Source organism: Lontra canadensis, unplaced genomic scaffold, assembly GCF_010015895.1.
Source record: "Lontra canadensis isolate GAN:19392208 unplaced genomic scaffold, GSC_riverotter_1.0 scaffold82, whole genome shotgun sequence".
In the NCBI taxonomy this organism is placed as follows: Eukaryota; Metazoa; Chordata; class Mammalia; order Carnivora; family Mustelidae; genus Lontra; species Lontra canadensis.
In genome coordinates, this window is record NW_022631076.1 from 4,036,163 (window position 1) to 4,056,988 (window position 20,826).

At 37.8% G+C, this 20,826-nt stretch overlaps 1 protein-coding gene across 6 annotated transcripts in view; it reads right to left on the reverse strand.

Moving 5' to 3' along the window:
* Window positions 1-20,826, reverse strand: part of RAB27B (RAB27B, member RAS oncogene family) — a 143,081-nt gene that overhangs the window by 56,920 nt on the left and 65,335 nt on the right. The window lies entirely within an intron of this gene.

Here is a 20,826-nt window from a genome sequence, read left to right on the forward strand (position 1 = left end):
GTAAAAGTCCTGTTCAAGGCAAAAAGTTTCCAATCCTAAATATTTCACTCCAACAACCTGTGTTCCATCATTGAGTAGCAAATGATCAGTGACAACTAATGATGGTAACAGTACCTTCACTGACATCATTATTAAAATGATGGGGAGGGGGAGGGAGGGAGGGGGATGAAGGAAAAAAATTAGAATTATTTGATGTACATATGCATTTGAAAAATTGATAAATGTGTATGTGCTGAGACTGGAAATCCTCATCTGAGCCCATGTGCTCTTTCTCCTGAGCACCCCCACCAGATTTCATTTCTTAACCTTCTGCAGGTAGAGAGACATATAATTGAGTTCTAGCCCCTGGCATGTGGGTAACCATGATATACACTATTTGCAGGCCTTTCCCATAAAGTAACTTAGGAGATCCTCTATGCTTTCCCTTTTCCTTGGTATCCAGACACAATACTCAATAAAGAGTTCTGAGGCTTTAGAAGACATGAGAGCCCCAAGATAGTAGAAGAACTGTGTAGCTCTGAATGATTGTGTGGCATAGAAGGCCTCACTGCCACACATTGGACCATGACATGAGCAAGAAATCAACGTACACCGTATAAAGCCACTGAGACTTGGAGGCTCATTTGTTACAGCAGTTAGACTGTTCTGACTATTACTGAAAGATCATTTGGGGACATTTGTGAATAACTTACAGTAGATACAGTTTACTAAACACATTTGAAAAAGGATATGACTAACTCCAGTGGGGAGAAAATGCTATGAGAGAAAAGAAACATGTGATAATATACAACTCTGTTCAGATGTGGATATAATCAGAAAAATGGGAACGCTGACAAGAGAGGAACCGTAAACTATGATGTGAGCAATAATTAAACAATTATTAACAATTAAATCTTTCTTGGTTTCCTTTGCCTGCCTCTTAACCAATTATCAGGTAATTTCCCAAGCATCCAAACTAACATTGATGTCATTTCAGGAAAACATGCATTTCCTCCCAAAATATATGTAGAGGGTGGAGATAAGGAAAGACGATCCATGTACATATATAAGACAACTAAATCTTCAACCATTATAACAGCCCGTCAGTAAACAATGTGCAAAATTGCTAAGTAAAGAAACAGCAGAATAAGAAAACCATTCGGAAATATGTAAGTACGATGAAAAAGGTGACTAAAATGTTTTACTGTGGGGATTGAGACTGGGTGCTTAGGGGGAGAGCTATGCTGGTTTATAAGGAGTTACCACCGTTTTTTAAAAAAACTATGTGATGCAGTGGCTAACTGAACATAATTTAAAAAACTTATAAGATATATCATCTCAATCAAAATAAAATTAATATTGAAGTAGTCTTAAACAGAAGGAAACAAAACATTTTAATAAAGGCAACATTACAAATTACTAAAGTATGTGTATGTATTTTTGCAGAAAAACTGTTAGCAGTGGAGAAAGTAAATTTAGGGTACAGCCTGACAGAGTTGAGAGGGTCTCACAGTCATTAAGTTAGGTGTGCCTGATACTCTGCTAGGCCTGGGGAAATAAAGTGAAGAACAGAAAAGAAAAATATAAGGTGCTCTAAGAGAAAATGAGGATTTTAAAGCTGTAAGCAACAAATAGCTTTGGTTTTTTCTCTCTTGCCCTTGGTAACACGAGCCACTGATTAAACTTTCTGGGCAAGATACTGACTTTCATTCCTTCCCAGTACCCTTAAAAATTGGCATCGTGTCTATGCACTTGAACCTCACACTGATAGATCAGAAGTTACCTAACTCACCTTTCTGTTGAAGGGTGAGTTAGGTGACTTGTGAAGGGTGGCAGAGTAGGCTTTGCCAAGGAGTCATGCACGGGGTTGCCTCCTCCCTCTGCTGGTTTGCAGTTCATATAAAGTCTGTCTAATCACAAATAAAAATCAACCCCTCCCCAGTTTGAGGAAATCCCACGGCATGACTAAAAGTCACAAGACTGGACACCCAGGTCATGCTAGTTTTGCTAACTACTTTTCAAGATGCAAGTTCAAGAAATACATGTGCTTAAGTGAATTTCTACTAGCAAATAACTCTACAGACATAACACATGAAGACCTATATTAGGCCTCAAAGTGGACTTGTTCGCATAATTATCGGTAGCACATCTACTCTCCATGGTGTTCTTAACCTTCCACTTCTAACTTCATTTTGTCTCAGTTTCTTAGGATGTGGGGGACCTTACATAGAAATTACTGTAACTCAGTCTAGTTCTTTCTTTCTATGTTAAAGGACTCTTGAATGGGAAAGGACCAAATGGTTTCATGAGTAATGCTTTCATATAGCCTTTAAGCATGCCTTGACGTGCAAAGAAGCCACAGTAGAGTGGGTAAGCCATATTTCTGTATATAAATAGTATCAGGTCCCTTTATTAACAAAAAAATGCTATAAGTATAATTATGAACAGAGCTATGATTACAAAATTATTTAATTCATGTATCAAATTGATTAAGGACAAACAAATCCATTTTAATAAAACAAATAGGAAAGAATGTAACAACACATATATACACATAAATATAGTCATATATCAATATATATAATTATATGTATAAACATAAGTATAGTCTTATACATGCACATGTATAGACACATATTTGCTTAATGTTAGCTTTATAATGAGCTACAAAATAAAAGGCTTTATGTGCCTACCATGTAAGTATAAGCAAATATACAATAATTTCTTCATTTTCCCCAAACATGTGATCAAAAAACAGTGTTTTTCTTCACAACCTTTGCTATTTTTTATCTGCAAACAGCTCAAATAATGATGTCATATACTCAGGAATAATTGAATCTTTCTTAATTTTTTTTGCCAGCCTTTTAACCAATTATCAGGTAATTTTTCCAAGCGTCCAGATTAAAATTAATCAACGTAATTTCAGGCAAGAATATTTTTCCCCAAAATACCCTTTTGATCAAATTACTTTCATGAATGTCCCATTATTAGAGATTTATAATGACACCAGTGTAAGATAAACATCTCTTTTTTAACGTATAATTTGGGAAATGATGTTGCCTTATACTTGATCATATATGATATTAAAAAGATAATTTGCGAAAATAACAACTAGTACATGAAGATTTGGTCACAGCAAAGAATCCCATGTTAAGTGATTACTTTTTAAAACTGTATTTTCAAGAAATAGTATGATTGTCTTAATAAATAACTTTATTTTATAACAAAATGAAATACGATCTATTTTATCATCATTATGGTAAAACTTTCTAGGACCATAATAAATTTTTATTATATTTCTAATATATATTTAAATGTTCTATTTCCAAACTGACTGGAACATTCTCAGTACCATAGCCATCCACTACCTCCCAAAATATGCATTGCCACCATAACCACTAAGTTCCTGTTCTGTGAAATTTTTAGCTACAGATTTCATTACTACTGCAGACTGAGAGAATGGAAGAAAGTCCCTGCATACTTCATATAAAATGTAGGCTTTTGTTAGAACTACTCAGCCTATCTTAAATAAACTAGACACTATTTATTTTTATAGTCACATATTTGGTGACAGTCTTGAGAGAGAAGTCGTTTTAAAGGAACTGATAAAAACACACATGACCAGAATGAAGATACAAAGTTAATAAGAACTTCCCATTTGCTTGAATTTCTCCACCTATAAAATGTGGTAAATATTAGTCATCTTCTGGGTATAAGGCATTCAATCTAATGCATGTCTTGGTGGGAGTCCCCTATAAAACCCAAACGGGTCAGATGCTCCTGAGGGGGGCAATACACAGGGTCTAGATGCAGTAGTTTTGAGTGATTCCAAGGGTAGAGTTCCAATCACATAACAGAAGGCGATTAGGCTTATAGCTCTGGTCCTAAACCAGCTTGCCCTAGAGTGGGGGGCAACACAGTATCAAACCTGGGAAAAGCAATTTTACAACTAAAAGAAATATGGAACTTGCTAAATTATATAATATTATATATATATAATATTATATATATAAATTATATTTATATATAAATATAAATTATATAAGCAAGAGAGAGAGGAAGAGATGAATGGGAATGGATTCCAAGGAAGAAAGAACACAATTTTAGAACAGGATGAATTGATTAATATGGATGTCCAAGATAAAATGGAATTCACTTCCATTGAAGAACTTGAGTGATGTAAAGAAAGTAATTCCTATCACATTTCCACCTGCTTTTCTAAATTGACCTGGGTAGAAAGAGAATGGGTCTTCAAGAATGACAATGAATATCTAAAAGCCTAATCAGATGATGATGTCAACTCCAGTAATGCAACTATCCAAATGGATATAGATCCTAACATCCTTGGCAAACGTGGCAGGTGGCTCTAAGTCATATATACGCTGAATTTTACCTGCATTTGATTCAGATTTTAGACAAAACAGGTCTGCTTCTTATACTCCATGGCCAGGGGATTCATGAGACAAGATTTATCTGTAGTAGGATAGGATGTTCTATAGAGACTTTTGCATTTCAAAGTTGCAGGATCATTTTGGAAGCTTCTATGTATAAAATTATGGAAGTAGGGATTTTCCCAAGTTCTGGATAGAGTAAAATAAGCAAGAATTCTAAATCAAAGGCTTAGGTTTGACTTCGAGTTCTCCCAAAAGCTATTTGTAATGACTTCATCTTTGATCTTACATGTTAAATCCACAGGGGTTTAAAATAATTTGCTTATAAAAATTTCACACGTCTTATAAAAATTTCACGGGTCTGACATCACTAGAGGTGTCCCAAGAATGAATGTTTGCTGAATGAGTCAATAAATAAAGGAATGTCTTCACTACTTTGACAGCCTTAGCAAGGAAGTTTCAAGGAAATGGACAGGAGTCTTTTGTCTTTTGTGCTTCATATTTTAGCAAATCTTTTTTTTCATAATTGAAATATTGAAAGTTGGAAAAAATATTTGTGACAACGATTCAAAGCAGGAAATATTGCACTCTTGAAGTGAATGTGATTCACAATAGAATTGCCAGTAGCAAATCAAGGAAAGTCCTTGAGGCATAATGGTACAAATGTGGTTTTTTTCTCAATGAAAATTGCAACAAGAAACTTTGACTCCCTCACTATAGTTACTATAATCTTATGTCACAACTAAAGGTAAACATATTGGCAACTCTCTCTCCTACTAGTTAAGGAGATGAGTAAGCCACGGAAATGCCTTGTCTATTGCTGGACACCGTCAGTCTTGCCTCAGCTCATTAGTGGCAAAACCGGATTTGTAACAACCAGAAAATACACAGCCCAAACTTGCACTTTTGAATCTACAATCCTTTAATAAGAAGTAGATGGAATACAGACAGAAGTAAAGAAAACCCTTTCAAGGACATTCTCGCCACAGCGACAGACAAGAACCACAGATCCCTGGAGGAAGGAGCCACAACGGACAGCAACATGAGGACAAGGTATTAGCATTTTCTAAGCCATGATATCTGGTTTCTTCTCTGAATTATGCCAATGAAGGCCATAATTGCAGAGATTTAACAGAGGACCTAAGCTTCTTCATCCTATACCCCATGATGAAACTTAGAATTCTCATTTGTATCAAGAATATAGTATGTCATAAATGATTAGTTTTATTTGCCATTATTCCATATATGTTTGTTGTATGTATATATACATATGTGTATGTATGTATATTTTGTATGTATGTATATATACATATATGTGTATGCACTTTTCCCCTTACACCAAAGGTTCAATTCTTCTTCATTTTTTCTTTAAACCACTAGAAATAAGAAAGTTATTAAAGTAATTCCTAAAATGTCTGTTACTTAGTTTGGAATCACAGAAACTCAAATTTTAAAAGCAATCATTTAGGTCAAGTTCTCTTCTAAGGAACATTACATCTAGAGATATTAATAACCGTGTGTGCATTAGAAGGGTTCCACTGTCAGACTAATTTAATATTGCTTCTGCTACCACCTCTTAAAATTCACACTAAGAAGGGTGCCTGGCTAGCTCAGTCAGTAGAGCATGTGATTCTTGATTTCAGGGTCATGAGTTCAAGCCCCATGTTGGGTGTAGAGCTCACTAAATAAAATTCGTGAGGCACCTGGGTGGCTCAGTCAGTTGGGTATTTAGTGAGCACTTACACATGTTATGAGGTCCTATGTTTAGATTTCAGAACCAATTCCATCATCTCTCTCCAATCCCTTATTTCTTCCTTTAAATAAAAAGGCTAATAACAGCGATAGTCACCTATCGCTGTTAGAGTTGCATGCCTGAAAATCACTTTGATAGTTATTTTTGATAGATATGTACATAAGAAAGCACAGTATTCCCTGGAATTGAATATTGTTCAATCAAATTTATTGGGAGCCTGCTAAGTGAGATCCCTGAGAATTTACAATGGAACCTGAAAGTTTCATTTTACCAAGAGAGAATGAGGTATGTGGAAGGGGTTACAAATGAGCAGGAGAAAGCCTTGGGGATGACAAATATGGTCATTGTCTTGACTATGGAGATGGTCTCTTCAGTATATCCACGTCAAAATGTATCATATTGTGCACTGTAATTATGTGCAGTTTATTTTATGTCAGGTAAAGTTTAATAAATCCATCTAAAATAAGGAACCTAAACATAACACTAGGCTTATTTTTCAACCATTTAAAGAAACGCAGTCATTGCCTTATTTAACTCCTCCCCCTTCAACTCAAACCCCTCAATGTGGGGTACACTGTGAACATGTCATCTTCTGTTGTATATTTTGAAGATGTTTGTTTTCAACAAAATTTTCAGATTAATATTCTCAATACTTCAATTTATACAAATGCTGAAAAACAAGAATTAGAAGAATAAAATTATGGTGATTTAGATTCTTAACTAACAGTTAAACTTGGGGCACATGGGTGGCTCAGTCAGTTGGGCATCCAACTTTTGATTTAGGCTCAGGTCACGATCTCAGGGTCCTGAGATCAAGTGCTATGTCAGGGGTCCACCCTGGGCATGCAGCCTGCTTGGGATGCTTTCTCTCCCTCTCTCCCATCCCTCCTCCTCCTTACCTCTCTTAAAAAAAAAAAAAAGCAAGAAAACAAAAAGTAAAAAAAATTAAAACCTAACTTTTTAAGCTGTTTAAAAATCAGTTAAATAGGTGATGGGGCTTAAGGGGTACACTTGTCATGATGAGCATAGGGTGATGTATGGAAGTGTATATTATACACCTGAAACTAGTATCACACTGTACACTAACTAGAATTAAAAAAAAAAAACTTTTTAAAAATCAGTATGACATAAAATATTATTACCTGCACATGAATGGGCATGAATGTACTTTACAAAGCATTAAAGAAAAATAACCCATTTTTTAAAGAAATTAATGTCAGATCTGTTTAATAATGTTCATTTTTGAATCATGAATAGTATCTTTTGTGGCATGTAGGTAGATGGTCAATAGATATTCTGAGGTGAATAATTATTTTATAATCAACTACTATCTACTTAACTAAAGCATGTTTAGCATGTTTGCTCCCGAACAATTGGCTTTGACTCTCGTACTAGTTAAGCTTTTATGCAATAATGTCCTGTAATAAATCAATCCAAACTTCAGTGGCTTCAACCAATGTTCTTTTCTTTCTTTTCTTTTTTTTTGTTAAAGATTTTATTTATGTATTTGACAGACAGATCACAAGTAGGCAGAGGCAGGCAGAGAGAGAGGAGGAAGCAGGCTCCCCACTGAGCAGAGAGCCCGATGTGGGGCTCGATCCCAAGACCCTGAGATCATGACCTGAGCCGAAGGCAGAGGTTTTAACCCACTGAGCCACCCAGGCGCCCCAACCAATGTTATTTTCTAATTGGGAAAACTTCCCTCAAAAGTTTTTATCATGTACTAATTTCTCTAATAACTATCTTTCCTTAGGCAAAGTTCCCAGTGGACCCTGGGTTGCATCTTTTCATTGGGACCTCATTTTGACATCACTGCTTTCCTTTCACTTTCTTTTAGCAATTTTTCAGAGTCCTGGTCTAGTAAAGACTTCTCATTTTTGAGGACAGCTAGATATTTAATGACTGCTTTTTTTGTTATTCTAATTATTATATCATTTCTGTTATTTTAGTAAGATGGGGGTATTTAGCTCTGTATTCCATTTGAAAATTGGAAGCTTTTCAAGGTATGTGTATGTGTTTGTACGTGTACACATGATAACTGTTTTACACTTTTGACTATAGATTGGAAAAAATAAATTGATTCAGTGTGGGCAGTCAAGAACTGCATGATCAATCATAAATTAATATATTGAAAAAACATAATCCACTAGCATATTGGCTTTGTTGGAACAGGGTGGCACGTGGCATTATTTGTGGATGACTGGTGGAGATTTCCAATGTTCCCAAGTTTCTAGCTCTTCTCTACTTCTGTGTCAATGAAGGTTTGTACTCTTGTCCTCTGAAGTGTGCTTTGGTTATGTGACCGGTTTTGGCAAATGAAATATGAACAGAAATGATGTGTGCCACTTCCGGAAGGAAACATTTTTTTTCATTTATTTATTTAAATTCAATTACTTTCAGATGTAGTATTTAATAGTTTATAAATTTGCTTATAACACCCAGTGCTAACCGGGCAGAAGGAAATATTTCTGAGCTGGCTCACCTCAGTGATCATGGAATCACTGGTCAAAACGGAGATGTCTGAGAACTTCAGGAGCCTAGAATGCTGGGCCACTGTGCGGACAAGAACTGCTCTGAAGGGTTGCCTAGACTCTATGTGACCGAGACATAAGCTATTTAGGTATGGCTTCTTGTTTCCACGGCATTCCTGTGCTCATCCAGATGAGTACAGAAGATGAACAGGACCTTATGTAGTAAACAATGAACAAAATGTAAATATTTATAATGGCATAATATGTAACCAATTTTGTTCTTACAGGACATTATTCTAATTATGATAGAAACTCCTCTGGCTTCTGGCTGTTTTTTTTTTTTTTATATATCAATGCTTAGCATGTAACTAGTGCAAAATTAACTCTATTTTGAAAGATACAAACAGACTGGGGTCAAGAAAAAGATGTGAAAGACCAAGAATGAGTACTAGGTACTCCTGTATTCAGAGATAGATGATATTCCCGGAGGTGAGAAAGCAATAAGGTGAATTTAAAGGTCTCTTCTTTTCTGAACTTGTTTCTCTGGGTGAGGTGTGGGTGGTTTTTCACAGTGTATCCTTTGCAAGCATGAAGATGTCCCATTTCCAGAACTCACCTGTGAGTGTGGGTGTAGGTACACTTGGTCAGTTCTCCACTGAGTACTCAAGAACAAAACTATTAAAACATCACTAACAAACATTGCAGGTGGTACTTAAACCCCACAGAGGTATCATAACTGATACACACTAACCATGAATAAGACAGGCTTATTTCCATCGGGCTATCAAATAATATGTATATTGAGAGAATTAGCTTATCTCGTCAGAGGTTGGAGGCTTGGTGGGGTGAGTCAAGTTGTTGCAGTCACCCCTATAAAGCTCCAAGTTCCTGTTGGGGTTATGTTCTCAGGGCAAAAGTGACCACTTATACAAAACCTGGCTCTTGTCGACCTCTACAAGAAAACTCTAACCCACAGGAAAGGCTTCTCAAATTCAGTACCCATCAAAACATTCAGAGATTTTTTTCTGCATACTGACATTTAACATGATGGGTGATATCTCAAAGCAGGAAAAGGAAAGCTAAATTAAAACTAAATGCCAGTTAATTTTATTAAACCTCATAAAGTGCTTCAACATTTCCGAATGAGCTCAATATCTTCTAATCAATCCAATCGGCCCAAACCTACCCATGTGTGCTTTTAGGGGATTTAGAATACTTCTGACACCAAGCAGATTGGTATTGATGTAATTCTTTATTTTTTTGAATGTTATTTTTGTTAGTCCTTAACAGTTTAAAGATGGTGTTAATGATTTATGTTTCCTAGCTACCTAACCATCCCAGCTTGATAGTAACTAACAAAACATCCTGAAAGCTAATCTAATAAGGCTAACAAAGACATTGTAAAATCACACATATATATCTTCAGACATGTATTTATAAGCCACATACTACCTCATTTGATAGGTCTGAAAATTTCAAAGTTTTTTTTTTAAGATTTTATTTATTTGACAGACAGAGATCACAAGTAGGCAGAGAGGCAGGCAGAGAGAGAGAGAGAGAGAGGAGGAAGCAGGCTCCCTGCAGAGCAGAGAGCCCGACGTGGGGCTCCATCCCAGGACCCTGGGATCATGACCTGAGCCGAAGGCAGAGGCTTTAACCCACTGAGTCACCCAGGAGCCCCTCAAAGTTTTTGATTAGTAGATTGGAGCAATAAATTTTAACAATTCTTCCATTTGTTCCCGTCAACATTCATCCCCATTTTAACCCACATTTGTCCTTAAAAAAGTTTTTTTCTAAATTTTAACAGCATATGATAGAGATAGCAAAATTCATATTTTTAGTGTGTGAGTCTGCAAGTTTGGTAAATGTACGTTATTTAGTCCACATGACAATCAAGATAGAGAATAGTTCCATCATTTCAAAAAAAATTCCTCCATTCCCCTAGAGCCCAGCCTCCCAACAATTACTTATCTGTTTTCTCTCCCTATGGTTTTACCTTTTCAAGAATATCAAATCATACAGTATATAACCTTTTCGGTATCATTTCTTTAAGTTAGTTTAATATATAAGTGTGGCTTTTTTAACATGCCCTCCATTTCTCAAAATTTGGTTTATTAATTCCTATAGCATTAAATGTGCATTTCTGCCTCACTTCCATAATCTGATATTTCATATTTAATAATTTCTAATGTAAGTTCTTCACACCAATCAGTTTGATTTCCTTCAAGTCTGTTAGAGCAAATTCCTTTCCACTTCAATATCTCTGTTCAGGTTGCTTTCTCCTCCTAGAGTACCAAACCCTTCACATTTACTAATTTAAATCCTTCACATATTCCTATAACCTGCTTCCTCAAATAGTTTTCTCTGGAAAAAGAAAAAGCTAATAATATATCTATATTGATCTCGTTGAATTGATTGATCATGTAAGACCTGCATTGTTTCAGGTTTATTTGTGTTTCGTCACCTACCATATTGTAAGGATACTGAGAGCAAGATACGGTCCTAGCATGATAAGGGTTACATATAGATGCTCAGAGGTAACTTGAGAATTCCTACAAAGAGTTTTGAAAAAAGAGCAGAGGATTTGTATACCTTTGTAAACTTGATTACTGGTGTGCAGGTGAAGTGAGATATTAAACCAACTTGTTGATGAATTGCAAAATAAGGATGCTAGGGGGTTTTGTTGTTTTTTTAATAAATGGTATATTTAACTGGCATGGCTTTGGGTAAGATTGCTATGACCCGTGTTCGTGGATTCATTGATTGCATGAATAATCTTGGTGACTTCTTGTTTTCCCTAGATTTCACAACTAGAGGGAGAATGCCAAGATCCTACCTGAGGAGCAGGTAACTGCAAAAAAAGTTGTTAAATGATACTACTTCTTGATGTAAAGACTACAAAATGGAACATGAAATTTCCTTTGAGACTCATGAGATGCCAGCATCTGATGTAGCTAATCCAAGAAAAAGTCCCAGGTCAGTATTGGTTGTCAATGGTTCCCTCAGATTCCAGGGAAATTCATATTTACTTCCCAGTAGCTAAGAGCTAAGGGTATCCAAAACGAAATACACTGGCACAGCTATGTGAGAGTCACACATTTCTTATTTTAAGAATTTTCAATCTACAGGTAATTTGCATTAGTATTAGCAGTTATATAAATCTACCATTAAAGAGCCATAGAGTCTTAAAATAAATATTTTAATGCCTTTATTTCAGTTGAAAATAGTAACATCTAGTGGCTTTTTATACTATTTTATTAAGTAAGCAGTTTTAGAAACATTTAGGTTAAACAGACTAAATTTTTTTTCAAAATACATTGAATAAGCAGAGACTGTCAAGGACTAATAAAGGTATAACCTCCCCCCACCAGGCAGTGCTTGGTTTCTCTCATAACTTTCCCCCTGCTTGATAGAAGTCTTAGAGTCGTGTTTGTTTTTCTTCCGTCCCCTGCAGGGGAATGCAACCAACTCCCTAACACGTGCTCTGTGCCTAGGTCATGTTGAAAGTGAGAAACATTTTAAGTGACCGAGGGTGTTAAGAAAATCTGCTTTCTTAACACCCGGGTTACTCAAACCTAACACAAAAGAAAGAGCTTAAACCAAAGAATCATTATTAAGAGAATTTTCATCATGATAATTCCTGTAATAATAACTTTTGAATTAGGCACACATTTAAGCTCTTAAAAAATAGGCATCGGGAAAGAAGTGCCTGAGAATGTTGGGAAGGCTATATTTTTTCATTTTTCCTTTGGATACACATGCTTATATACACTTGATATCAAAGTGAATAGCAAAGCAAGGAGCTTAAAAGAGATACTGTTCTTCCAAGCAAAGGTAAGCCTCCCACAAGGTAACACACAATAGCTCCATGATCCATCCGGCTTCATCTCCCTAAGAGGTATGTTCTGAGTGAAGCGGATGATTCAGATACTGGTACGTTTTCCAGTCCTTGACCTAAGGCCCAGTACATTGCTTATCTGTGAGGGCTGTCAACATATTTCAAAAATGGACTTTCCACAGAGCACAGAGTGTGGGCGTCAGAAACAAAAAAGGAAGCAAAAGCAAAGTGTCTCATATCTCTCAAGGAAATCCCATAGCATGAGAACAAATCAAATGGACTCAATACATCATTCACTTTTACACAATGGGTCTCGATTAAGCAGCTAAATCAGGTGTTCTATAATAAAACAATTTTGGGGAAATGAGCACATGATTTCCCATGAAATGGGCTTGTCCCAACCTACAAGCAATAAATGCATGATTTTCAGGGAGCTGTACTTATTTATTCAATCTGCATCTGGGGACCTAATTATATTTTCCAATAAAGAAAAAAATAAACACTTTCCTGAAGCATTCTTACTACTCAACATGAAATCCAAGCTCTTGAAACCTGATCTTTGATGTAGGAACTTAAGTTTCAAACAATAATTAAAGGTACCTGGTTGGTGAATGTTGAATTAACCTTGAGATTCAGTCAACTCTATGAATATTTTCTAAGACTTCTCTGCCCTTCATTTTCAGGGCATGATAGCACCTCATCTCTAAACTTACAAATTACCTGTGCTAGGATCCATAGGTCAACACTACTGGATTAAGGTCTTTTCAGTGAGGGAAGTCTTCAGCCACTTCAGGATAAAGACAAACCTGCTCATGGATTCTCCAACATATAGAGCAAATCATTACCATTTATGGCTGCGAAAATTGTATTTGTATTTCAGAGACAGAACTAGTGTAGTATCTTGGCAATTTTAAATAAAAAGACAAAAATTTCTACAAGTACAGGAGGACAAGTATAAAGTTTTTAACGTTATACAATCATCGATGGAAAAAATTGACGGGAAGGAAAAGAGATCCAGAGTTACAAAGGTCTCTATGGTGTTTTCTTGTAGCCTTTTCAGGACTGAACGCCATGGTGAGCTCCAGGTTTACCTAAGTTTTTTCTCTTGGGAGACTTGAGAATTCCCCTTCTCAGCCTGTGATCCCACTCAGAGTAAAACGTGTGAGGCCGACAGAGCACCTTGTGAGCCTGTAAGATTTCACCACCCACTATAGATTTGAAGGAAGGCATTGTTGGATTAAAGTGAGGCTGTCAGAAATCCCACCACCACCACCACCACCACCACCACCACCAATTCTATCTCAACACTGTAGCAAATGGCCCATCCCAGTCAAAATTACAAACAAAGCAGAACAAAACCAAAGCAACCCAAAACAAAACAAAATTAAAAAAAAAAAACCACAAAACCTTCAAACATATATAAAAAAAGTAGCCGCCTTTTTTAGTAAGAACTCCTATGTACCCTTAACCCAGAAACCCCATTCAAACTCAGTCACCTATCTCAAGAATATCTTTTAAAGCAAAAGAATCCAACTCCAACCCAGGACCATGAGTTTCACTTAATTATCATGTCTATTTATTTTTCTTTAATCTAGAACAGCTCTAGCCCTTTGACCTTCATGACCTTGATTTTTTGAAGATTACAGACAAGGTGTTTTGTAGAATGTCTCTCAGGTTGGATTTGTCTGATGTTTTCTCATGATTAGATTCAGTTACTTCTTCCTAGTACACATCACTGCATAGGAATCTCTTAGGGAACTTTTTCAAAATGCAGATTCTTAATAATTAGGACTATAGTGAAATCCATGTATGTTTCCTATAAGGCTGAGGGCATTGATGGGTCTGACCACACTTTAATTTAAAAAGACACCAGTCAAGAAGAGGAAGATATAATTAGTCCTACATTAGGACCAATCCCTCCATCCTTCAGGGCTGTTTAAAATAGTCCCATCCAGAAGTCTAACAGAATTATTGATTTCACCACCAGACATCCCAAAGTTTTGGAACTATTGATTTCCCCCATCCCTACCTGAACCCCAAACCCAACCGCCATCTTAGTAAATAGCTCTATGATCCACAGAGTTGAACTCCAAAACCGAGGAGACACTCTTGATCCTTCTCTCTCGCTCATCTTCCACAACCAGCCTGGCAACACAGTCTAATTCCAGCATGTCCCAAATCTATTCACTTCCACTTGTCTTTTCTCCTCCCTAGGCATCACCTCTTCCTGTACCACTAAACTTGTTTCCTAACTGGTCTCACAGCTTCCATTCTTCTCCCCTACACACAGCCACCCTGGACATCTTTTCAAAATAATGTAAGCACTTTGTTAGCTTGAAAACCTCTAGTGGCTACTTATTACAGTAGGGGAATAAAATCCAAACTCCCTTCTTTGCAAGGACATGTGTGACTTCTCACATCCTACTCTTGCCTGCAAGCTTGTTTTTCTCTCACCAGCCAAGCTCCATGGTCCTTCTCTCTGGATATACTTCTTTCCGAACTTTGCAAAGCTTGCTACTTCATATCATTTGGACCTCTGCTCAAAAGCCGTCTAACTTGAGGACCTCCAACTGCCCTATCTGAAAAAGCCCCCTTCCCCAGTTTCTGTACTTCTCTACCACCTTTCTTTATTTTTCATGATAAGCATCATCACTATGTAAATTTGTTATTTAATTATTTTCTTGCTTGCTTTGTGTTTCTTTCCCCTTCTAGATATAAGTTTGTAGAAGAAGGAACATTGTATTTTTTATTGATGTATTTCAGCTACGGTGTCAGGAATAACATAAATACTCAGTAAACATGAACAGAATAACTAAATGAAAAGGTGAATAAATGAATTGTACCCTACCTAAATCAAAATATTTATATAAGCGAAGAACTGCCCATGAAGAATTATTAAAGCTACCACTTTTCCCATGATTGCTCACCACCACCGTCTCCTTTCCAAATCTGCAAATGCTCAATCAGCTTAGACTTTAGACTAGAATGACACTGAAAGATGTGTAGCCCCTGGACTACTCCTCTTGCTACATTGAGGATCTTAATAAAAGTTTTGCAGAATGATACTAGTGCAACTGGACTTTATAATCCTCAGAGAAGGCATTCCAATGTCCCCCATTCCAGTCAGGGAATTTCTCCTGGCAAATTGAGCCTACACATTGAAACTTCTTTTGCCACATATTCTATTGAAATAACTAAAGAACTTTAAAATAAGAAAATAGGGATGCCTGGGTGTCTCAGTAGGTTAAAGCCTCTGCCTTCAGCTCGGGTCATGATCCCAGGGTCCTGGGATGGAGCCCCGCGTCGGGCTGTCTGCTCAGTGGGGAGCCTGCTTCCTCCTCTCTGCCTGCTTCTCTGCCTACTTGTGATCTCTGTCTGTCAAATAAATAAATAAAATATTTTTAAAAAAACATAAGAAAATATCTGTAGCCATTTAGATAAACAGGAAAGGGCAAAATCACTCAGCAAGAAACTTAAAAAGTGTCAAGAGGTTATTAAAATAATGGACATGGTCCAAAAGAGAATCTGATTCATGCTAACCAGTTTACACGTCCAGTCAAGAAAAGAAAGGACAGGCCTTGAACACACATGGAGAGGTTTCCTTTGAGTTGGATCTGGAATGACCACACAGCAGATGCAAGAGCAGGTACTGAGATGGCAGAGGAAGGCCAAAAGAAAGACTAAAGGAACAATGACCGTGCCCCAGCACCCGCTCACTTCAGTCTGCCACAGCAAAGAAGCAAACAGAGAAACTCAGCCCAGCCCAGGAGTCAAACCTTAGTGTTCTCCCTCTCTGGGACTTTCTTCCATACTTCCTACTGGTTGAGTACTGCTGGAGGGAAAGCGCACTCTCCAGTGACACTGCTGGGAAGGCCTGGAGCAAAGGCAAGGTAGCTGTGAACTCTGGCATGACCTGGCTTCCCTGCACCCTCAGTAACTGACTTCTGGCTCTACTCCTTCCAGTCATCCCATTGACAGAAATGGTGGCTTCGCTGTTTGGGAAATCCCGTGGTCAGTATCTACTCAATGGGAAGGGAAAGGGGTCAGGACACCCAACTGTGGACTGCTCTTGGCCTCTGTATTCTGAAGGACAGTCCACCATGTTCCATCTCCTTGTCCTCACACGTCCCAGATTCAAGCTTCCTCTCCACTTCTGCAGTCATCTCCCACACTCAACAAATGGGGGGACAGTTTCAACAGGGAATGGCACAAAGTGACCTGCCCATTTGTGGACTGAGCCCATATCTTCCACACTTTTAAACAGTCTAGATCTGCTAAACTCAGGCAGTGGTTCTCACAGAGAGGCTATGTTTGATTTTTTCCTTATGCAAGTGATCCTGGAATGACTGAATGAAACTGAAAAACTGCAATTTGATCTTTGCCTGAATCTCCACTCCTCTTGATGATGGTAATTCTTTTTTAAATTTACAAGACTTGGAGATACATTACATTAATATCGAATACCATGAGTGAAAACAACAGTCATAAACAATATTATTTAGTGTTCAAACAACTAGTAACTATTGGATATTAAGTTTGGACCGTGAAATACTAATGGATAACTGAATGCTAGCAACTTAGAAGTTTCAAAACTTACAAGACCTATCCTTTTTAAAGTAAGTAGTACTTTGAAATGTTGCCACTCCTGGCAACAATTTCCCTATTTTCTTTGAAGGCCTAACACCTAGAGAAACTTTGGAGGTGGTAGGATGACTTAGAATGTGATTTTCCTCTGCCTTGTTGCTTATCTGGAGGGACTCATTACTCTCCTATAACAGGGATGGCATCAGGATGGAGCAGAGACAGAGCGAGGCTAGATGCCCCATGACATCTGGTTCTCATCTGGGCTCTGCTATCATGAGTTCTTTGATTCCTACACCTTCCTACTTCTGTTCCATCATCTGCAAAATGGAATAGTTCTGTAACACAGTACCTAAGGTCCCTTCAAATCCTAACCCACCATGAGTCTATGAGCAGATCGAGAAATATGCTTTAATCCTGAATTCCTGAGGGTTTTCTTTCAGCGTCTCTCCGTCTTTGCAGAAGGGTGTCCAGAGGTTCAACCTGTTCAGAGGTTCCCCGGTAACCAATTTCTAAACAACAGGAAGGGGAAATGAGCTCTCAGTATGAAACATTAAAGGGCAAGAGAAGTCATTCAGGTTACAGAGTAGACGAGTGATTTTCACAGTAGAGCCACCTACAGAGTTTTGAACAAAATATTCAGCTTCATTGCAATCAGTTAAATCAGACTCTCCCCAGGTAGAGCTAATACCAGATATTTAAACAAGAACTAAGATCATAAAACTCCGGATTTTCTCTTGCACAGTCAGAATTGAGAACCCCAAGACAAGATGATGGTGAGAGTATCCGAGCCACCAGAGCACATTTTAATATTTACTCCTTATTAGATCCTTGGAAAGTTAGTTAGGCCACTGGGAAAGAGAGATGGAGAGTTGTTATTTAGTCTCTTACCATAAATGAGAAAGGTTATAATTTAGGCTCAACTATTCTGAATAAAGAAGGAATGAATGAACAGTTTTGCAATTTTTTAAAAAGCTGCAGCTCCCTATAGCTAATTACAAATTCTTAAAAGCCACATATTTGCACACTCAAATGCCTGCTTGTCTTTCTTCATACATAATTCATCCACACATAGTTGGATAGGGTTGGAAATAATATTTTCTTGATGTCAACAGAGTTAGAAATGAACCACATCAGAAATGCACAGGAGAGGCAAAACTCTGCCTCCCTATTTCTGACACAGGGCAAAGACTACAAAGATGCCTCTGAAACTCTGATGTTTTAGAACCTCACTGTCTGCTCAGACCTAACGACCTTGTGGCACAGCTCCTTGTCCTATCACACACGCTATCCCACAGCCAACTCTGTCTTTCAGATCTACTAGAATGAGTGCTTCCCTCCTGGGTACAGTTTGTCTAATTTTAGGTCTAAACTGGAAGAGTCAATGAAGAGAACGTATTCTCACAAAACGCTAACCTCTGATTATTTAAAACTGGGAAAAAAGATCAGACCTCAAACTTAACTACATTTCATTTATCAATTGATCAATCAGTGTCCATATGTTCGCCTTAGAAGTTGGGGTGGCCACATTTGGATGATGATGATGATATGAAAAGTACTAAAGGCAATAATTTAACTAATAATTTTGAACTGAGGACCAGATTTTGAAGCATTAGTCTTAGAGCTAGGGATCTTGAAGCTGTATTTCAATTTGACTGACTCGGGCATGTTACCAGCAGACAAGGATCAGCATGGCAACATAACACATTCTGTAGCATTAACCTGAAGTGGAAAATAAAAAATTTCTTAAAAAATCTCTCTGGGAGCCTTCAAAAGAAATGAGATCTTGGGGTGCCTGGGTGGCTCAGTGGGTTAAGCCTCTGCCTTCGGCTCAGGTCATGATCCCAGGGGCCTGGAATCAAGTCCCGCATCGGGCTCTCTGCTCAGCAGGGAGCCTGCTTCTCCTCATATCTCTCTGTGTGCCTCTCTGCCTACTTATGATCTCCATCTGTCAAATAAATAAATAAAATCTTTAAAAAAGAAATGAGATCTTGCCATTTGCGATGATGTGGGTGGAACTAGAGGGTATTATGCTGAGCGAAATAAGTCAATCAGAGAAAGACAACTATCACATGATCTCCCTGATATGAGGAAGTGGAGATGCAACATGGGGGTTTGGGAGGTAGGAAAAGAATAAATGAAACAAGATGGGATCCGGAGGGAGACAAACCATAAGAGACTTTTAATCTCACAAAACAAACTGAGGGTTACTGGGGGGAGGGGGTTGGGGAGAGGGTGGTGGGCTTATGGACATTGGGGAGGTTATGTGCTATGGTGAGTGCTGTGAAGTGTGTAAACCTGGTGATTCACAGACCTGTACCCCTGGGGCTAAAAATACATTATATGTTTATAAGAAAATTTAAAAAAAATTTTTTTTTAAATCTCTCTGGGGCACCTGGGTGGCTCAGTAGGTGAGCCTTCAGCTCAGGTCATGATCCCAGGGTCCTGGCATGCAGTCCCACATCAGGCTCCTTGCTCAGCAGGGGAGTCTGCATCTCTCTCTGCCTCTGTCCCTACCCTGCTTGTGCTCTCTCTCTCTCTCTCTCTCTCTCAAGTAAATATTTTAAAATAATAAATAAAAATACAAAAAAAATTTAAAATCCCTCTAAAGCTCAACTTCCTCTAAGGCACATGTAAGGATGAGAAATTTGGGAAGTTGGTGACACGATCAGCCTGCCATACCATCAGGAACCAAGGGCCTCACTTTGGAATAGAATAGACTATAGTCTCTACTGATAGAACCACCAAGAAAGCAACAAACGTATATAATAACCAGCCATGTCATTCAGAGGAAATCACCATTTGTGGGTCACATAACAGGATGGCTCCTCGCTTGTTTTTGTTTGCCTTGTTCATGATTTCCTATTAAAAGAAGGAACCATGAACAGAAACGTATTTGGGGAGACTCTTGTCCAAATGCTAGAGGTAAAGCGATAGGGAACACTAAGGACTGGGGCCTTCTGGTCACCGCTCCTCCACTGTCAAGGGCGTACCTCTGCTCACACCAGCTGGTCACTGTACATAGGACATATTGCCAGGTCTTCCCTTTTTTCAGAAGTGGGAATTTAAGGTATTTATGTGAACTACCATTTAAAAAATAGTAACTGTTATTCCAGTAATTTTTTAACATTTTATGGATCAATTGGTTTGTGACTTCTGTCATAAAACTATTTCAATATTCCTAGCCCAAGAATTATCCTACATGTAAGGCTCAAATCTCATTTTTTGGAAAACGTGAAGATGTTTTTACTCAATCGAGTTCATGCCAGGGTTGGATGGCATTTCATTAGTCCTGCTTAACAAAGTGCAAAAGGCATACCTCTTGACGAGATAGTGGAGCTAATTTTGATTATTTTCAATGTTATATTAAATAAAAATTCAATCGGACTTAAATGTCAGTGATAAAAGCACTCAGAAAAATATGCCTAGAGTATGCACTGAAGATGAACACTTATAGCATGTTCTCTGGGTCCCAGGTTCTAAGTACTTTACATACTTTATATAACTATATATATAACTATATATATATATATATATGTATATATATACATATATAGTACTTGGTTTTCTCAACCAAGGGGAGTTTGGACTAGACGACCTCTATGATCTGTCCCTTCTAATTTTCATTCCTTAGCATATTATGAAGTATTTGAAATGACAAATGAGCAAATCCAGTGGAAACCAGGTAAGAATTAGACATCTCTCTTTCCACTGACCACTAAAACTGAATCAGGGGGTGCCTGGGTGGCTCAGTGGGTTAAAGCCTCTGCCTTTGGCTCAGGTCATGATCTCAGGGTCCTGGGATGGAGTCCC